We start from the raw sequence: 21,112 nt of genomic DNA, 5'->3' as shown, positions 1-21,112 counted from the left end.
GGCACCCCTGCCACATAGCTGGGTGTGCAGACATGTGTGCTACCATGCCACTGAACTTTTGCTAGTGCCACAGATGGCTGCACACACATTCCTCACAATCCCGAGAGCTGATCTTTGTGCCTGTTGGACTCTTGACAACCATGCTGACAGTTGCCTAAGTGACAAAATCTGTGCCCCTGTGTCTAAGGTCCTTTTAAGAGGGAAGGAGACAGGGGGCAGCTGGTGGGGCCAGGGGACAGCTGGCCACAGCTGCTCACCTGCTGGAAACCCTGCTCCAGCATTTCCTCCAAGACATAGAAGCAGTAAGGGGGGAAATTTCTCCTCTGTCCCCAACAGACCAATCAAGTATTGTTACACTACACTTCTCAATACTCTCTCCCAGTCCAAATTAGCAAAAATTAATCATTTGTGTACATGATGTGCCACACGAACATGACCTGACAAGGACATTGTGGGCGGTTTGCTGTTACTGTGCATAAAGCAAAACCCCAAGCCACAATGTTAGGGGCTATGTGACCCTAGTACCACCCTGCTTCCCTAACTCCATCACACTTCCAGCTGTGCAAGCCCTGGCAGTTGAGACTGCATGCCTACTGCAGACTCTGCTAACAGAGCCCTAAATCTGTCCTTTTACCACACTGCTTTGAAGAGTCATAACAGATTTACCCAGTTTTTCTACAGCATTAGTATCGTTCTCTTGAGAGGTCCTTTAAAACTACAGGTGTTCAGTTATCCTTTGTATTTGATCATTGCGTTATGGGCCATTAACACAAGTTCTCTTTATCACCTCCTTTGCCCATTTTAAATTTCATGATGTATTATACCTCTTCATCACAATACAACCACTTTTATTATGTTTAACTAAAAACTGCCCTGCCGGCCTCAAACATCTAAACCACTGCTTTCCCTCCCCCATGTTGTTTTTTTTCAGAAAATATATGTAGACATACTACAGTCTGAGTAAACCAAGCAAGAGTAGTATTAAGAAATAATTGAACTTTCATTCAAAAGTTCAGTTCACTGACATTCTGCACCATAAACAAGAATGAGGAAAAGAATTCTTTAGCAGTTACTTTACAACTAATATTACATGTTACATCAGGAAATGAGAGGCCAATTTAAATTCATATTCACAAGCTAATTGTATCAGCTACCAATTCCATCGCTCATGCATTGTTCTTGTGGCTTATCTCAGCACCCATGTCAACTCAAAGATTTAAAATTTATGTTGCAATATAAGGAAAACTCAGAGCAAAGGGATGGTGGGGAGGACTGTTGGTAGTTTTTAATATTTTTTTTAAAGACAGACTAAGGTTTGTGTTCTTACCTGCAAAACACTGCTTATGCAGTTATTTCACAAACTTGTATTGTGGCAAAATCAGATCTAAATACTTATATAGTATTGTCTTTTTCCTGTTTTTATTTTAACCTCCTGCTGTTTTGACAGTTTCCTTTCAACTTTTAATTATCAAGTCACCTAGCTCTACACTAAAATGCTCAGGATCAATGTGCCACTGCATATTTAAATGCTAACTCATGAATACATTGGATGTAAAGTGCAGAGGCAGAACCAAAGCACAGAGTCATCAGTAAGTTTAGGGAAGTTAATACATTCTAAGATGCCATGCTGCAGTACTAGATGAAATATCCACGAATCTTACTTTAATACCAATAGCACATTGTGAATACTGTGTCCTTACAAGAGGTTTCATCCCCAAGCAGAAATAAGCAGTGGTTAGCTATCATCTAAACAGAGAAGAAAGTGAACATCAATAGACCAATGTGAGATAATAATAGCATTTTGATGAGTACTTCGTGGATTGCCTGAGACTGCAAAATTATAGGAAGGCCACACAACCATTAACATCATCCAAGACTATTTCCCTAGGGACTAAATCCCTAGGAAGTTCATGACATTCAGAGCAAAGTACTTTGCTTACATGAGTTTAGAGTTGGATGTTTGTTCAGGTGTCCAATTCTAACATCTAGCTGCCAATTTGCATCATCAAAACTAGACAAGTGTGAAATCCCTGGCACCTAGCAACATCTCTGAGGAGCCCCAGTCCCATTCTGGAGCATGTATTCAGCCACCTAAATCTGTTCAAAACTTACTGGTCATCTTATACCAAGACCCCAACAGGATGAATAAATTCCCAATGTCCTCCATAGGACACTGCTAGGAGTGTCTGATAGGAAACTGCTCCAGTGGATGTGGTCAAAATATGTTGCTTTCACAGACTGAACAGACGGCTCTTGTAATCAAAGCTTGAGTTTGGAAAACATGATCCAAGTTGCTTTCTTGGAAAGGGAGACAGATATAAATCCCCAGAGCAGAGAAGGGATTGGAAGGCAAATTTCTAATTTCCCCAGAGATTGTTTATCCTCTAAGTTACTGGGCTTGCAGTCTGAACTCATCTTTTAAGCTGTTTCAACTGGCTGAAATAATTAAATACACACTGAACCATAGAATGAATAAGAACTGCTCTCCAGCTAAAGGTCTGAACAAATCATATAGGAGAATGAAGAGATGTATCTCATTCCCAAGGTAAAATCGGTATCTTAACAGAAAGGACTAGAGTGCAGCATGAAATTTTTTGAGTCCATGTCGTGCTTAGTACATTTTTCTGCAAGATGACTCCAAATATTTCTCCACTGGGACTATCTGTACCTGGTGTGGTCATAATCTCTTACTCCAAGGCAGAAAAAATAATTGGCAAAATGCAAAGCCACAAGTGTCTGAGGAGAGAGGTATTTGAGCTAGGGGAAGGAATGTGAGGTCATGTTCAAATCATAGCTTTATGTCATGCTGCTTTTGTTTTAGGGATTTTGGGGGGGTTTCTAGTTTAAAAAGTCCTTGTTGAGCTACATCAAATACATGTTATTTCTCCATATAGCTGGAGTTTAACTTGATGTTATTAATTCTACAAGGTAGAAAGTCCTTAGGAGTTAGGTCTTGAACCCAAACAATACCACCCTGCTCCTTCTCTGGTTCTCGATAATGCTGTTACATGCTAGATGGTTTTGCTATTGACTTTTGCAAAAAAGCAGATACATTTTTTTCTTTTTCAAATTCCCTTCATGTTATGCTTAACCATGCTTGTACCTGCCACAGCTCTGCATGATTTGTGAATAAGTATTGCCAAGCCTTACACCAAAGGAGAAAGTTGGAGGATGAAAAATACATATTTAAAAAATCTTTTTAAGCCCAGAGTCGGCCATTTTTATTTAATTAAGTTCTCCAAAGCTAGAATGTGATAGTAAGAAACTTTTTCTTTATACTTTCAGGTTTTAAGTGTGGACTAAACCAGTAATTTCTCTATTTATACCACTTACCATGCTTTGCATGCTGACAAAAAAAAGCTCAGGGTTTTCTGTGAAACAGATAAAATGAAAGACTTCTTTTTAAACGCAGGCGGACAAGGACACAAGTCAGAAGCATATTTTAATAACTCATGACAAGTGTGAATGTGACTGAGAAACTTCATATGATCAGATGACAAGCCTAATTAGGAGCATGCTGCTAAGGCAAGAATTGTGCATTTCATAAGATCTTAAGGAAAGAATATTTATCGGTCCACAGCAAGGAATAATAAAAATCCTGACCCAATACCTTTCCAAAAGCTGCAGCTGTAGCCTATCTCTTGCTCCTTTAAAAGATTCCACTGACACTTGTCAGGTTGTTTTCAAGCAGGTAGGCCTATATTTTTTCCCAGGTTGCTCAAAGAAACAAAATCCATACCATGACAGAGATATGGTCTGATGAGAAGCTGGAGTTTGTAATCTTTTACTTCTGCCCTCCATATTTTATACACCTACATCTACAGAAATGACATGTGCAGGATTTATGCAAGTGCAGGGTGAAGGGTGGTTACTTTTTTTAAAAGAAAAGATTGAAAATCAATGAAAATACAATGTGAGATAAGCTAATGCTCCAAAGATAGCACTTTAGGTGCATCTGAACAATTAAAAAGCACCAGAACCATTTTCTTTCTTCCTTCGTTGAGCTGTATGGTGATCAGCTGCCTGTCCTCAAGGCACACAAAGGAACTCATATCTCAGGAGGACCAAAAATTAAAAAGCACCTTTAGGATATCTTTGGATTTTTCCAAGTCTTTATACTGGTAGGCATCTTCAGTGCCCAGAAAATGTAACCCAAACAGGTGGCCTGTTCAAGTCACAGCAGCCATCCTGAACTGAAGCACTACCCTGTTTGAGCTGCTCTCTGACACAGAGCAAGGGTCTGTTTATAACCTTTATTCAGCTCAGGTTTCTTGCTTAACTGCTTGTTAATCCTGCATAAGCACTATGCATCTGACTGGGGAATGGCTTGGTTTAAAATCACTGACTCTTTGTGATTCACAAGAGGAATATCCACCAGTACAGACAGTCTGCTAACACCTTCTCTATATCTCTAGATTGCTCTGTAGCTTCACCTGTAACCTGCAGCAGGCAACACTGTGATGTAAGGTAAATTGCTGCCCATGATAGTAAGTACAGTCAACATCCTCCTATGGGCTATAGCATAATGAAAGCAGAGATGAGAGATGATATTTGTTGCAGAAAATCTGTAGAGGAAATAGTAATAGTAGGCACCCTGGAAACAGGGCATGGGGCAGCAAACTCCTTTATTGTAAAGATAAAACTCAGCTGTCAAAGATCTCAAGCTGAGGATAGAGAACTAAAGGAGCTGCTGTTTGGGAGAGACCATGATTTCACAGGGAGAAGGAAAAGAGATCCCAATCAAACAGAACAGTTTAACTGCTTTTCCATGACCCTCACTAACTCAGGGACAGCCTGCCTGCAGGCAGGGTCTGCAGGGAGGAAATGGCTGGAAGTTGTTTCCTGCAAGTGCAAATCTCTGAAGTAATAACATGTGGTGCTGCTCCTCAATCTTATGACCCAGCTGTGAAGAGCATTTAAGAACCTTTGTGTTCCTCACATTTCTTCATTTAGGGGTGTTCTCTTAAAAATATACCAATATATATGCATTTCCTTTTTTTACTAAATTAGTGGAAGAAATGGAAATACAGGCTGAGCACCAGAATGGAGCATCCTCTGCAGTGTTACACAGTGCTGCTGTGGAACAGAATTACACAAGTGATGAGAGCAATGGCATATATTGCAATGAAAGGAAAGAGAAAGAGAACCATCTATGCAAATATTCTGCACGCATTAGCATAATGCTTGTTCATATAAAACACATTAAAATATGTCAGATTTGTTTGTTCCAAGTAAATACACAAATCTGTTTAGATTAGCAGCAGACTGACTAACATAGTTTTGACAAAACTTTTGATAAGTGCATTGGAATGCAGAGAAAACCAGCAACACTGGTCTATGTTTGCAGTAAATCTTTAGGAGAAAACATAGAAGACTTTGCATAGCTGGTAATTTTTGGGCACACCGTGCTCTCAAAAACACATGATCTCTTAGAAGTCCCAGCTGCCTTCCTTTGAACTGCACTCCTATCAAATGAGAGAGGATGACATGCCACAAATGGTAAACATGCCATGGTAAACACGCCAAAGAAAGAAAAAACAACCCCCCAGACAAACAATGTTTCACTTCACTCAGGCATGAATAAGGCATGCTTTGATGCAATTGCATCTTATCTTTATCATTTATGTTCAAGTAGCTTCCAGCAACCAGAGTCAAACAAAACCAAAGACCTGAATGCATGTAACTTACACTTACAGCAATAATGAGGATGGCTCTTTTTATGAGCATCATAAAAAGCAGTAACCAAACAATCACAACTGACTAATGAACTGATCTGGGGTCTTGGGAGAAAGATTTCTGTAATAAATACTGGAACTACAACACTACATTGTAATGTTAATTAGGTGCATAACAGTTGGTAGGCAAAGCAGTTCTCTGATTCATTTCAATAGTACAAAGAAGGGAACAGATCCCCATGGCCTTTCTTAGGCACAGCATAATTTGAAAAATGGGAGCAATTCTGTAAGTATGATTAACCAAATGGACTACCATTTGTTTTGGACAAGATATGGGCAAGGAAACTAAAGAGCTTAGGCTACACAGGAGTGCTTAAAAACAGCAGATGTATGCTTAACTAATATTTAACAGATACGAGTTTTGAAAATTTGTTGGAGGCAGACAATGAAATACAGCATGTAAAACTAATTTGGGCTGTACTTGCTATTTAAGGTGCTTTTAGGGAAATAAAGCAATCTAGCAATATAAAGGCTTTTAATCTGATTGGCAAATAATTTTGAACCTGTTTAAAAGTTGAAAAATAAATAGAAATTTTGTGATAATTGAATGTTCTGTTATGATGTATGCAGTCTGAAGCTAGAGCACTGTTTTGTGATATGGGAAATGTTGCACTTTGTGTGAACCTTTTGTAAATCCCCTTTATCTCTTCCATGCTTGCAAAACTGCAAAGAAATCATAAAAAAAAAAAAAAAAACAGAGGAAAACTACATTCCTGCTCACATTTCCATGTTGAATACAAAATTCACCCTTGGAAATTTCAATAAGCAATGCAGGGTAAACTGCAACCAGCAGTAAATCTCACTCACATGAAGAATTTTTCAAGACAACATCTCCTGACTGGCTGTTGAAGCAAAAAATCATGCAAGACATGAAGATCAACCTCCTGCCAGTATTAAGTTCATCTTTTACAGTATGCTTTTAAAGTCTTATTTTAAAGATACTAAAGCACCTTAAAGAAATTCTTACACTTTTTTTGTTTTTTGTTTTTTTAATATCACTAGCAAATCTACATTTCTCTTATATTTTGCAGAAGTTCTGTCTCCCTCTCCCAAAAGAAATCCAAAGAAAATTCAACTTGAGGTATTTACCACCTGGAAAATTCATGTCCAAAGCTACTCTTTCACCAAGGTTTTACACACCACTTTACACTGATATATAGGAAAAAAAGTCACCTGCATATAAATCTAAATGCCTTTGTATCTTTATGTGACCTTCCAGATGCAAAGAAATAGGTCTCATTCAGGACAATACCTTGTCTACTAGATAGATGGTATTTTTACCTGAATGCGCACAGTTTACAAAGCTCCAATAGTTTCCACATCCTAAGTATTTTGCTGTGACCTACTTATTCCTATTCTTCAGTCAGAAAATAGCCACTGGATGAAGGAAAGTTAAATAGCCATTATATTAAATTTTGCAAACCTGCCAGGTAAATGGGAGGAGGAGGTGAAAGGGAAGAAATACAGAAGAAAAGGAAGAATCTCAAAACAAAGCACATGAGCCCCTTGAGGTTGAGCATCAGACTCAATTAGGTTAATAGAGTTTCACTGATTTGCTCCAGTTGCAAAACTGGTTCAAGTCTGTGTGTTCAGAGATGCAAGAGAGACAGATTGTACCTTGTTCCTAGCTGAGCCTTGGTTCCAGCTGTACCTTGTTCCTGGCTGAATATATAGTGAAGAACATGCCTCACACTCCTGTCACTAGAATGCTTCTGGAGACTTCCCCCAGTACAGTGGTGAATCACCCTGATCAAATGTCTTAGTCCTGGTATTCTTTTAAGCCTTCCAACCCTAACACAATATTCCCATATCTTTCCTTCTCAATTCTGTCTCACAGCTCTAGCTGTAAATCTAACCCTGCACACAGTCACCTTCAGTGGTTTCTCAGCACTTGGCTCTTTGGATGAGTCAGAGGTCATTGCTCTGGGTGGTATCCAGCCTGCAGTTTGAACATTATGAAATTACAGCATATTTTAAGCACAGAAAAAGCATCCTAGATTGTCACCGTGGTACATGTAGCTATCAAACAGCATTAGAATTATAGATATGCTGTCAGCATTTTCACCACTTTGGTTTCTAGACTAGTGCAAGTTGTACACAAGTATCTCTGATTGAAGTGCTGGTGGCTGGTCTACACCAATGTTCCTATGAAAGCAAGGCAAACAGTAAGAGCGAAATAAATACAGACTGAAATAAAGAACATGTCTGGTACCCCTAAAACAAATTTTCACTCCAAGTTAGTTATGGTTTTCACAAGTCTTCTTTCTAACTGATCTGCTAGCCAATAAAAACCCTCAGATCCAAGCCCTAGGTAAGCTCGAGAGAGAGAGATTTAACCTCAGTCTACTTCAGTACAAGTTAAGGATTTGGGAGTTGACAGCCCTCCAGTGCATTCACTGAGGCTTCCCTCCAGCTTAGCTACATTCTCCTGTTTCCTCTTTCTGTGCTTCTTTATTAGAAATGCCCTGGCTTGATTTTTACATCCTAGTCTACTCATATTTCTAGATACAGGGCATTTCAACTGAGAGGCTTGACCTGGCAAGTCCTCCTTCTGACATGCTGCCCACCAGCAGAAAGAAAAAAAAAATACATGAAGATTCTGGACAACTTCACAAAGTGACTAACAGTAGGGCTCTTGACTTTGAAGTGGCATTCAGATGCAGCAGTTCCACCCAAAAATTTCAAGCAACAGCAGATAGTTTTCAGAGGATGCCTCTTTGAGCACATTAAAAAAAAAAAATTGGAATGCACATGGAAAAGCTATGGCTTATAAATTCCAAGGAATACAATAAGGACTAGCTAAGAGGAGTTTGACCCTTTCCCTTTCTCGCTGGCTACATTTAGATGAGAAAGTAGACGTAGTGAACAAATAGGAGCTCCAAGAACAAGTGAAGGCAAAATGTGGGGTTGGTGTCCACATCCACTCTGCTGACAGATCTTTAGCTCAGAGTTTTTTAAGTAAACAGTGACAGAGAGAAAAATCAATTACTATAGCAAGGGAAAAAACAGGTAGGAGTGATATTATAACAAAGCAAATCTTGCTTCTGTAATAATCTCATTTTGCTGTTGACATTAAACCTTGAAGAACTATGGTTTTCCATTTTTACATCCCAGATATTCAAGAGAGACAGGGACCAAAGTGTAAAAACAGCAGATTATTCATATTTGGCAGAACCAAGTGCAGCAATTACTACAAGCTGAGCAGAATGTACAAATAAAGGCACACTTGTCTAGATATGATTTCACTATGTGCAGTTGCTGACATCAAGACCAGTACTGCGAAATTTTCAGAAAAATTCAATTTATTAAGGCCTCTATCATCTATGCCACTATTCAAATCAAAAAATTTTGAAATCTTTTGGTATTGCAGGTCTGAAAACCCACCAAATGTTGACAGGACATGACAGAAAGATTCACCTGCACTTATTTTATGCTTTTGTTACTCACAAAACTTCTTAGAACCTAAAATCTGTATTAGTCATCAGAAAATGCAGAACATTTCAAATGAAATCCCCAAAAGCCTCTTTCAGCCTGGATCTCGAAGAATATGACACTTTTCCCACATTATAGTGCAATTTATGTCTCATTTATTGGTAGGATCCCTTATAGCTACTGCAAGGTCACTGCCCTTCTTCTGGATTAATTGTTCCTAATTTCTGTTTATCACTTCCTGTCCTGTGGTTAAACTAGTTGGAGCAGTTTCTGAGCAGAGAATCTAAGCCTATACCTCAAGTAAATAAAAAGCTAGCATTTCCTCTATTCTGGGACTCAGTAATATCAAGGGGAAAAAATTTCTTTTCCACCTTCAGACAGAATAATAAAATATTGTTACACTGCTTTCACAAAACTCTGCTGCAGTTAAAACAAGGTATGTCCACAGGAGTGAGTGTGTGTCAGCAAAAGGAACAAGAAACTCTGAAGAAAAGAGAAGTGGTTGGAGGCAAGCTGCTGCAGGAGCTACAGAGAGAGCTGCCAACAAGTCAAACCAGCTTCTAGACCAGCACAGCAGCCAGGGCTTGTCTGCAGCTGAGCAGGTGCTGCAGGAGGTTGCAGCAGACTGCACTGCCCATTATTTCCATAAGGAGAGGGGGGAAAGGCAGTGCTGGTAACAGCTAACAATCTGCAAGCCAGGGAAATGCTGAAGCAGCTGCTGGACAGCAAACAGGCAGCAGCAGAAAGTACCCATCACAATGAAATAGAAATGCATGTACAGAGTTACTGCATTGTATTCTGCTTCCAATTCACTTCCTGCCTTAATTAGAATTAATATTTTAAAGTCCTAGGAGAAATGCACCTTACACACGGCTGCTCTTGCAGTAATAAGGATTAAATCAATCCTTTCTTCCTTCAGCTCCCCACTGGGAACAAACATATGGCTTCTGAGAGGGTTTGACCCATTTCCCATCTGCTAGTGACCACACTAGAGGTAGGGAAATGCAGCATCAGCACCCACCTATGAGAAGATAGAAGGAGACCTGAAATTGAGGTGAACAGATTCTTCAAGCAAGGATTTTGAAATAAAGGAAGGCTTTTTAGTATACCAGAACTCATTAATAAGTACAGCTATACATTTGTATGAGTACATTAGGGCTTCATATATATTTATGAGTAATGCTATGATAATGCAAATACTTCCATAGCAAATATTCAACTGAAGTTATTAGTCAGTCTTCAAGATCCCTTTCATCATTATTTTAGTTGCTTGTAGACACTGCATATAGATAATTCTGAGGTGGACACTGTTGGTCATCCCTACCACACAGGGGGTTGCAGTGAGTGGCTTCTCAAACTTGTAAATTTGATAACTCCAAAAGTAGCCATATTCCACTAATAATAATTCAAGTTGATAAATATATTTATTGTATTTATTTGGTTTTATTTGTTTATGTTTTATATAAATGTATTTATTGATTATCTTTATTTAGCAGAATATTCCACTACAGCAGCCTTTCTGTTTCAGTGGCTGGAGTTCTCTGCATCAATGTGCTATATGCTGCAAAGCTAGCAAGTTGATCTATTGTTGTCTCAGGATTTCTATATCCTGAGACCACAATAAATTGTCACCAAACAAAAATATCTATTTCTCAGTGCACTTCATTATGGAATTGCCAGCAGCAGACTTGTCCCAGGACTCTCATCCCAGGATAAAAGAGATTTAATATATGCACTACAGTTTTTTGGAGCTGTGAAGCATTATTCCTCATATGCTTGTAGTCACTCATGTCCGTCTTTTAAAAATATGCTGATATACAGAGCAGATTTTTATTTCAGTATAGATCTATAAAGCAACAACCAGCCAAAGGTTTGGTATAGGCCTTTTCAGGTTTGCCATCATACCAGCTTGGAAGGAATCCAACTCTGCATTTGTAGTTTAGGAACAAATTACTGTAAGTCCCATCCTGCTGATCCTTTTCTCCAAATTCTCTAAAGAACTTCACCCTTCATAAAACTTTCATAAAAAGCAATGTACCTAAATTTGTATTAGTCCCCCTAACAGTAACATAAGTTAGCACTTACATATCAAGTGCTAGATGACCCACAGATTTAGACTGCTAACTCAATTACCCACTGCTTTTCATTCTAGACAACATTCTGGTTTATGTTGTTCCTGTCTTCATTCATTCAACAGTATCCATCACTTCTTAATTTAAGGAATTTTTAAAAGAGCAATGAAAGGTAAGAGTTGTGAAAATGAAAATAAAGTTTTTAGCTCTAGGGTAACTTCGAATCATTCAAAAATTATGTCTGCCACTTGGATTTTAGGAGAATGGAAGTTTAGTGTCTGATCAAAACTTCGAGAGCTCACAAATTTCAAAACACTTTCTTAGGCTAGGTAACCAGCACAGTGTTTCCTAAGGTAATTATCTTCACTGATTTAAGAAAGTTGTGGTGTTACAGGCAGTAGATAGCAGACACCAAAAGTGTAACAGTGTTTTCTAGTATTTAATTTTTCATTTGGGTCATGTCAGAAAAGCCACAAGAAGGTATTCCCAGAGTACTTCACAATTTCAAACTGCAGAGAAAAGTAGGACAAAATGTCCCAAAAATTCACATCACAAATTGTTTGAGGCACAAGCAAGCACTTAGGCTAGGCCACATATTAGCCACAGGAATGTTTCTTTTGCCTTCTGAAAAGCCTGAAGAGCTCGACAAGACCAAATAACTCCAAAAGACCAATATATTTTCCTACACATTAAAGCTGCAGTCTTCAAACCTACCTATTTTTAGCTGCAATTCAATTTCTCACTTAGATTTTAACTGTGTTGCTACATGCAATACATTTTTCTTTATGAAACTGTCAATGAAAGAGACTGTAATGGCTGTCATATTTAATATGAACTTTAGGCTTACTATTAAAATTTCATTTATTTTTCTATCTGAAAATTTTTATTCTGTAAACTTTATAATTCTAGAACTACATACAATTCTGAATTAATGTGATTAGGGAGATTTTTTTCTGAAAGATTAGAACCTTGAAAGAGGTTTTAAATACATGGCCAGTGTTACAGCTTTTGTTGTTTTTTTATGTTAATGTCCCTTAATCCATTCATTTCAAACTTGTCAATTTTTAGTCATTACAGCACTGATAAGAGATTTCTCTCATCGACATCAGAAACTGGGCCTTTAATTGCAAATTCTCTTTCCTTATTGTTTAAAATTCATTTGTAAAGTTTTAACTAAAATCAGCTTACTGAGAAACAAGACTTAAACAATCAGAGTGCTATATTAGCTTTGCTCCTACATTTCTCAGAATAAAAAAGTTCACATTTTAGAATGTTTCTAAAAGATTTTTTTAATTTTGAAAAAAAGGAAAAGCTCTAGCATAAATTAAATAAAAATCTAAATGATGGGAACCAAAGTGGCTTTTTCAGTCTTGTTCTGGTATTTTTTTTTTTTTACCTGGGAAGCCATAAAGAATTTTAAATTCTGGCCCATATCATTGTATTGAAAAAATTTCCTGGGTCTCACTCTGGTCTATGGATAGACAGTTCTTCTTGCCAACTATTGTACCAAGTCCTTCTGAATACTTTTAAAATCCTGAGGAATCTTCAAACTCCTGAAGAAAATGCACTATTTCCCAGAGAAAAGAATATCATTTGCCTATTAAGCTTGTCTACCAAACAGGTTAGGCATTCATTTTTTAACCAATGTGCTCCAGCTGTAAAAAATATGAAATTGTGGCTCTCATTTAGTTTCACACAGAGGAAAAGAGAACTGATAGCAGAATTTCAATTTAAGTCCTTCAGTGCTATTTTAAAGACAGTGTTTTACTATGCTTGGATTTATTAAGGAGACCATAATTCAGTATGGTAATCTAATAGTCATGGGGAAAAAAAAGTAAAAGTCAGCAGTAATTAAATTGAGCTACATGCTAGAGGGATATAGTTATTATTTTCAGAAAGTAGCACATCTACTGGTATTGTCTGTTCTTTTGCAGAGGCAAGCAGCCTATTCTTTGAATTATCTGAACTATTAAATGTAAAGTCCATAAAAATACTTTGTTTACAAACACAGTTCTTTTTAAAATTACAGCACATAAGATTTTTTTATGTGGACTGATGCTAAAGTATATATAGGACAGATCTATTTTTTGTGACAGATGTTCTAAAGGAACATGGATTTTAATTAAATTCTTCTCTATTTACTTGAATTATGTTTTATTCATCTCTGATAAAGCATTGACACAGACAAAATTAATGGTGAGGTAAACAGATGCACTAAGGCTTCATTAGTTAATTGGCTGAACACCTCCATAATGTTTCGTGGATGATCTTTGATTTTCAAAGGGTTCATGTAACATTTCTGACCCCAAAATATCTGTCTAAACAAATAAAAGGGCAACTAAGAGTGAATTACAAATATAGAACTACCACCAAACACAACCAAGATTTCAACACTCTGAGCTTGTAAGCCTAATAAATTTAATATTTTTAATTATTATGTTATAATATAAATCTGGATAACACTGGGCACAAGTATAAATGTGGGGAGGAGTGGCTGGAGGTCAGCCCTGCAGAAAGGGCTGGTGGTGCTGGTTGGCAGCGGCTCAGTGTGAGCCAGCAGTGAGTGCCCAGGAAGCCCAGGGGGAAAACCCAACCTGGGGTGTATCCAACCCATCTCCAGCCAGCCAAAAGGGGACATTTCCCCTCTGCACTCAGAGCTGAGGCTTCACCTCGAGTGCTGTGGGCAGGTCTGTGTCCCACAATTAGCAAGGGAAGGTCCTTGAATGCATCCAGAGAGGAGCACTAAAGCTGGGAAAGGACTAGAAGGTATTTCTTATGAGGAGCAGCTGAGGACTTTGGGATTGTCTAGTTTGGAGAAAAGGAGGCTTAGAGACAACACCTCATTGATCTCTACAGCTTCCCAAAGAGGGAAGGTGGAGTAGGAGGTGTTGAGCTCTTCTCCCTGGTATTCAGTGACAGAACAGGTGGTTCAAATGAATGGCTCTTTGATGGTTCAAAGATGGGCCAGGGAGGTCCAGATTTGGCATTAAGAAGCATTTATTCACTGAGAGGATGATCAAACACTGGAACAGCCCTCTTAGCTGTTGGTCTTTGATGCCACAAGCCTGTCAGTGTTTAAGAGGCATTTGGACAACATGCTGGTTGGTCCTGAAGCAGTCAGACAATTGGGCAAGATGATCATTGCAGGTTCTTGACAACTGAACTATTTTATTCTACATTATTAAATATCAACAAGCAGAAAGGTTGATAAATTATCTTTTGTTATTCCTGATATTTCAGACAAGAGAAAGATAACTTTTTTAATCTCTGAAAATCAATAATGTCTTATTTTTAGACAAAAACTGCTCATATTTAAAAGACTGCAGCTGATATTTCAGAAAATTCATTCCTTATTTGGCAGCTCATTACATTGCACTGTTTCCTTCTTTTCACCCAGAAATTAAGTTTAGTTTATGGTTTCAATGTGTTTCTCCTCTAACCTCTAAAACACAGAGGGAGACAATATCTTTCTGGGCAGCAATGATACACAAAATTTTTCCTAATTACAGAACACCCTCTCAATTTAGTTTGTCAATGACTGGCTTCCTCAACATCATCAAAAACCATGGTGGAACTACAATTGCCTCTTTTGACGTATAACTGTATTAAGAACTTACTCATTAACTGCAAGCTTATTACCAAGAGGGTAAGGATATAGACCTAGAAAGCTTTGTAATGGGATATACAGCATTTCACTGTTAAGCCATTCATCCACATCTGGTCTAGCTTAGCAGTGACCTAAAATCATTACCGTATGAAAGCTCCTTCCTAAGTTATGCAAAAGGAACCATTTAGTCCAGTTTTTAAACTGCGGACATATCCACATCACAAAGGACCCATTAAAATGTCTTGCAGAGTCTCCAAGGATTTAAAAAATGAGCTTGCTTAGCTGAAGTTAAATTTATTATTACTGTGGTCTTAAATTGCTGCTGATTCATTTTCTGCATGCTGTAACCATACAGAATAAAGCCAGTAGATATATTTTTTGCATATTGTACTTTTTAACTCTTTAACCATATTCCAAATATGATTAGAAATAGTGCATCATACACATTAAATGGCCACAGAGGAGTTTGCAATGTTCATGTTACTTTGACGGAAGCTGAATAGGAACCAAGGCCCACGGGGTTGTCAAGGAGCAGTTCTGGCCTGTTTATTTCAGCTGTTACCTTACCCTCCCTCAGCTTCTTGTAGCCAGAAACCAAATTTTTCCCCCTCTTCTACCTGGGGTAGCTCTGGCCAAAGCCTTTTTTCCTGCTCTGTGCCCCTTCTCTGAGGCTTGTGCAGGCTCTGACTCTCACCTTCCCATGGAGCTGGAAGCCCTGATTCCACAAACACACCCTGGGCACAATTCTTTTCTTCCTCACAAGTCCCTTCCCTGTCTGCCCAAGCATCCTAAAAGGATATTGATACTCGTTTTTAGCACTCCCCATATATTTCTAGCAGTAAAGATCCCAAAAAACAAAAAGCTTGTAATACATCATATAGGAGGTCACAGCACAAATCTTTAACACCCTCTCACATACCTGCTGTGTTCCTGGGAGGTGACTTTGCAGGCCTGCTCACAGACTCTCAGTGCTAGCACAGTGGGCATTTGGGGTGGGGAGGAGATACCTGTGACTTTTTTGTGCATCTGTGCATGACTTCACATAAAAGTCTGTCTGACAGTGGTGATACCAACAAGCATAGAAGTATAACATTAATACCAAAATGGATCACACTGTTGTGTTTGGCTTATTGGTTTCTAGGAGCTACAAAAAAACCCCCTGGAATTTACCATAACTACTGCTCTTCTCCAAAATCAGGTGGAATTACATCAGCAGATGGAGTTGTGATTTTGGACCCTAATGTTCTTACTGCCTGTATACTCCATCACTGTTATGCCTGCTTTGTCATAAATAGGACTTCATTCCCTAGGGCTATCATAAATAATTCCCATAAATTCACATTTTAAGTTTACCACCATGCTTTAGTCCCAAGAATTCACTGTGCAAAACTTTGTTTCCTATACATCAAGGACCTTTTATTTTCAGATTCAGTACTAGGAATTTTTTTTTTTACATTTCAAATAAGAACAAAACAAAAACCAATAAAATGCTAAGACATTATCAACCATTATAGACCACTCCACATAAAAATTAGTAATTTTTTCAATCTTACTTTAAAGCCGTGGATACCTTACTTGGCCTTATAGAAAATAAATTCACTTTAACACTTTTGATGCATTCCTGAAGATTTTGGCTACCTTACCCTTTTAAAGCTATGTTTTAGAAATTGAAACCAGGATAAAATTTGAGAAGATTGTTTTCTCATCTCTCAAGAAGGCAAAATACTCGTGTTAGCTTCTTGAAAAATTAGTTTAAAACCTACCTGCATAGTATTACTCATACTCAGATCATAATCAGCTTTCCAGTACACAAAAAACACTTTAGTGCTTCACAGTACTCTAATAGCAACCGGAACTTCACAGGCAAAACTAATAACATTTTCATTTTTTGGCAGGAAATTGAGGAGCAAGATTATTCCCAAATCTTTACAGTCCCACAACCCTTTATCAAACCTTTCAATCTCAAATGAGGCACATACATTTCTAATGTTTTTACTTCTTCCAAGAATGCAGCTCGGCTTTGTTCAACTTCATGACACTTTCCTTGGGGAAATCACAGAATTGGGTAAAAAGGAAAACAAAAAAACCCCCACACAACATGGGAAGATATTGGGCCTGAAGCTTATTAATGACCCTTCTAAGCCTTGAATAGGATCTACAGATTTATATTTCCATTAGAAGTGAAACATGAGAAGTCAGCAGGAGTTGAGTTGGATCTGTACCAAGAACTGAGCAGCACCTGAGGCAAGATTCATTGGCATGCCTGTAATAGGTGCAGCAGAGAAATAACTGTGAGAGGAGTAAGTGCTAAGGTAGCTTCAAGAATAACCTAATGCTGATATTTTGGAGCAGCTCCAAAATATAATTTATCAGCATGCAATATCATCAGTGGTAAGGAATCCCACTCACTGCTGCTGTGCTGCAGACCCTGCTCCTCCCATGCTCTGCACAGCTCCCAAGGGAACTCTGACAGCCTTCCTCCTCATCACTGCTGCAGGAATTATCTCACTGGGAGCCATTAAAGTACCATTATGCCTTGTTAGCTCCCTCACTCTTGTTTTAAAATTAAAAAGAACACACTCAGAAGCTTGGATTTTTGGTGGGGGGAGTGTTAATCGAGTTTTCCCTGCTGTCTGCTAGATTTGTTACTTGGAGTCAACATCCCTGGTGAACAGCCATCTATGTCAAGTGAATGATAGATATCAGTCTCCTTTCCTACCTTGTACATTTACTCCTATAATCTCTTTAAAGAACAATGTTTTTCCTCACATTGAAAAAGGATATAATTGGTATTGCATTACCATCCAAAAAGTGTAATACTCTGATTGATAACATTATCAGACTTTTCAGACTCTCAAGATGATGGAGTTGCTAATTGATCCATAACTTTTTTATCAATGGCTGGTGATCTGCCCTATATTTACATCTTTATCAGGTTTCTAACAGGTCACTGCACAGAATTTTGGGGTTTATCACATTACCTTTTTCATCCCATTTGAATCTAACTTTGATTCTGTGATGTGTTAGAAGATCTTAGAAGAAGAAAGAAAGCTACCTTCTGCTTGTGGCCCAGCTGGCAGTTATGAGCTATCAATCAGAAAAGAAGAACTTAAATACAGTCTTATGGCACAGATTTTATTTTCCTCACTTTCAGTAAAATTATTTGAACGGCTGGAATACATCACTCTGCATCCTGGCCCAGGAGATAACCACATCTGAGTATTCAGTACATCCACCATTTTTCTCATAAAGGGATTTATTCTTTTCTCAGCTGCCTGCAAGGAGAAGTCAAATGCTGGACTTTCTTCCACTGGGCTGTCAGGACGTGTTATTCTGCTGATCAAGGATCTTCAAGTACCCAACACTAATCAGTCCAAGACAGGCTAATTATAATCCCTGAGGCCGCCTCCAGTCTAGGAAAACATTGCTAAAAAAAAAAAAACTATGAGCCTTGCCAAGCTGGCATTTTTCCTAGCTCCAAGTGGTATCAAATTTCACTTTCAGACTGTATAATTTTCAGGCTGGATCTAGCTGGGGGAAATATCATTTCACAGGCTGAAGGTTTGTTGAGGTTCTCTATAACCTCTGCCTTCCCTGTGGTTCTCCCATACCAATAAAGCACCTGACAAATATAAAAAAAAATGTTATTTTATCTTCATACTTTTGCTTAAGTAATGGCTGTCCATAGTCTGAATTTATTAAGGGCTAGTTAAAACCATGTGGTATTACTCAGATTAAAAGGATCCATCAACAATTAACAGTCAGTAAGAACACAGGGAAATGCATAATTCAATTTCTAAACCATTCAATAAAGTTCAATAAAACATGGTGTTGGAGTTCACATGTCTAGCAGTGGTTTTAGGTGCTGGGTTTAGCAGACTAGCTTGTTTTAATTTACTTACTAAATACATCCCTAGATTTAATTTTTAGCAGTTCAAAAGATGAATATAGGAATCAGAATTACATGTCTAAGGACTAAGACAAAACTGAAGTGGATTTTAAATTATATTGGGAGTCAGAAAATAATAGAGGTTATTTTGAGATCTACTTTTACTCTTGATCACTCATAAAGTGCCTTTCTTGCTATGTTCCTCTTCCCTGAGCTGTTGGCACATTAATTGAAAATATTCACCCTTAGCTTACTTGACACAGCTATTCTGGTTTAAAAAATATTTATTAGACTGGAAAGAGCAATATTTCCACAATCCAGGGACTGCCTAATTCAGAGCAGATGTTGGTCCCATCATGTATCTTGTATCTCATTTAATGCATATCCATCTGTCAATAGCTGGTTTGGGTTGTGTGCTCTCTGAACAAAACCTAGGCAATAAAGTTTCATGAGGATCAACAGCTGGTGTTTTGATGTGTCTGCAGTAACTGAAAAGACAGTGTCTTGTAGAACAATTCTTATCAATCTCTAATTTTGGAAAGGAGCCCTTGGAGATCATGCAAAAGTAGGCAGGTCCCCTTTCACAAAACCCAGTAATTTCTTTTTAAGAATGGCATGCACATATTGCATCCAGCTTTACAGAGGTGCTGCCTCTCTATCTGTATGGAAATCACTTCAACTCAGCCAGTACAGATATTTACCTGGTCATTTTAAACTAACTTGTAGAATTCAGCTGACATTTTCAATTCAGCAGACTGAACATAGCTGAGCATACACTACTTAAAAATGCAAATTTGTGCTGCCAAAACCACTGAGCTTTCGATATATTTTGTAAATGTTCTGCTGTGCAATATTTTGCCTAAGACCAAAAATCCCCAAAGCTAGTTTCCTTGCTTTAAGTTTAACATGGCATTTTCCAGCCCCCACATCTCCTCCATTCAGCCCTGTTCCCTTGCACCATTCTCTCTGGTGTGTGCCACTTGCCTGTACGTGTATCCCTGTGTGTTAAGTTAAACTGGCAGTGGTGTCTGTCACCTGGCACAAACACACAGTGGTTTGCAAAGGGAATCAATGACATTATGTCCATTCCACAGGGATGAGCAAGGGGCACAGGTACAGAGGCAATGTGAAAGGGGCACATTCAGTATCAGAGCCAGAAGCAGTTTCCAGTCTCCTTGGTTCAAGTATCACAGGCCACTCACTACCCTTCTTGTAGCTTATCACTTCTCTGACCAGCTTTTCTTCTCTATCCTGTTACACTAACATTTAAACCCAGGAGTTCCTAGTACTAGTTTCAGTACATTTTCATGACAAGCACAGGAGGTGGAACACCTAACATCTTGACTTGAACAAACACTAACTAAGTAACAAGAAGAGGGACAAGAGACATCTGAGGGAGATTTCTCTCTCTTGACTAAAGTGACTTTACAAGTTACAGCAAAGAAAAGGGATCACATAGGTGGGACCAGCAAATAAAACTGAACTTCCAATTCAATTCAAAATGACCTAACAAAGCAGAGCAGAAGGAATAATTCAGAAGTTTTCAGTGTAATTCACAGAAATACAAAAATCAAGCCTCTACATTTATTGAAAAGTTTACTTTAAAAAGCTACTGCATTGCATACAGGTGCAAAGCACTTCAAGGGTCAAAATTCTTTTCTTCTGAAAGAGCTAGCATCATTATTGCTGATACACTGTTTTTATATCATGCACAGAGTATATTTAGATTCCACCTTCTCCAGATACAAGAAAACCCAAAATCCCCGAATTATTTTCAAAGGTTATCTGTGCATATTAACATGAAAAAAAATTCTTGCTGCTGTTAATGACCTAGTAAGATCCTAGGATGAAATTTTGAGAAGGAATAAGACTAGATGGCATATTAAGGATCTATAGAATAGACTCTGCAGATTTTAATAGCTGACTGTTAAAATGGCAACTTACATATCTGCTGTGTCATTGCCTTAGCAACAGAGTAGGCATGCTGAAATGTGACACATAGCAGCCTGTTCTAGCTGAAGCTATGAGCTTGAAGGGGAGGGGTTTTTAGCAATCTAAATCTGATTTATAAGTCTAAAAAAATGGTATGTTTTAGGAGACTAGGAGTGAAGCTTAAAGTACAGGAAGGACACATACTAGCTAGTACAGCCTTGGCCAGGGAATTGGCCTCTTCAGCAGGAAAAGCTAGACATGATCTAACACACTTGAAAACTGCAAGTAGCCTGGAGTAGCTTCATGCAACAGCTTTGAAAGATGTCCTTATTTGAAAACATTCTCCATAGACTGTAGTTATTCCATCAATAGCACTCAGCTCTGAAGTACAGCTTTTCATGACAAAAACTAAACATCAAGAAAAGTTTCTCATTAGTTTTTTTCA

At 38.2% G+C, this 21,112-nt stretch overlaps 1 protein-coding gene across 3 annotated transcripts in view; it reads right to left on the bottom strand.

Annotated features, from left to right (window-relative positions):
- The window catches only part of AKAP6 (A-kinase anchoring protein 6), a 256,262-nt gene that overhangs the window by 228,188 nt on the left and 6,962 nt on the right, over nucleotides 1-21,112 (bottom strand). The gene's annotated exons all lie outside the window — the stretch shown is intronic.

This window comes from Molothrus ater, chromosome 6, assembly GCF_012460135.2.
Source record: "Molothrus ater isolate BHLD 08-10-18 breed brown headed cowbird chromosome 6, BPBGC_Mater_1.1, whole genome shotgun sequence".
Lineage (NCBI taxonomy): Eukaryota > Metazoa > Chordata > Aves > Passeriformes > Icteridae > Molothrus > Molothrus ater.
The sequence above is the reverse complement of the archived record's forward strand: the minus strand, read 5'-3'. Positions and strand labels throughout refer to the sequence as shown.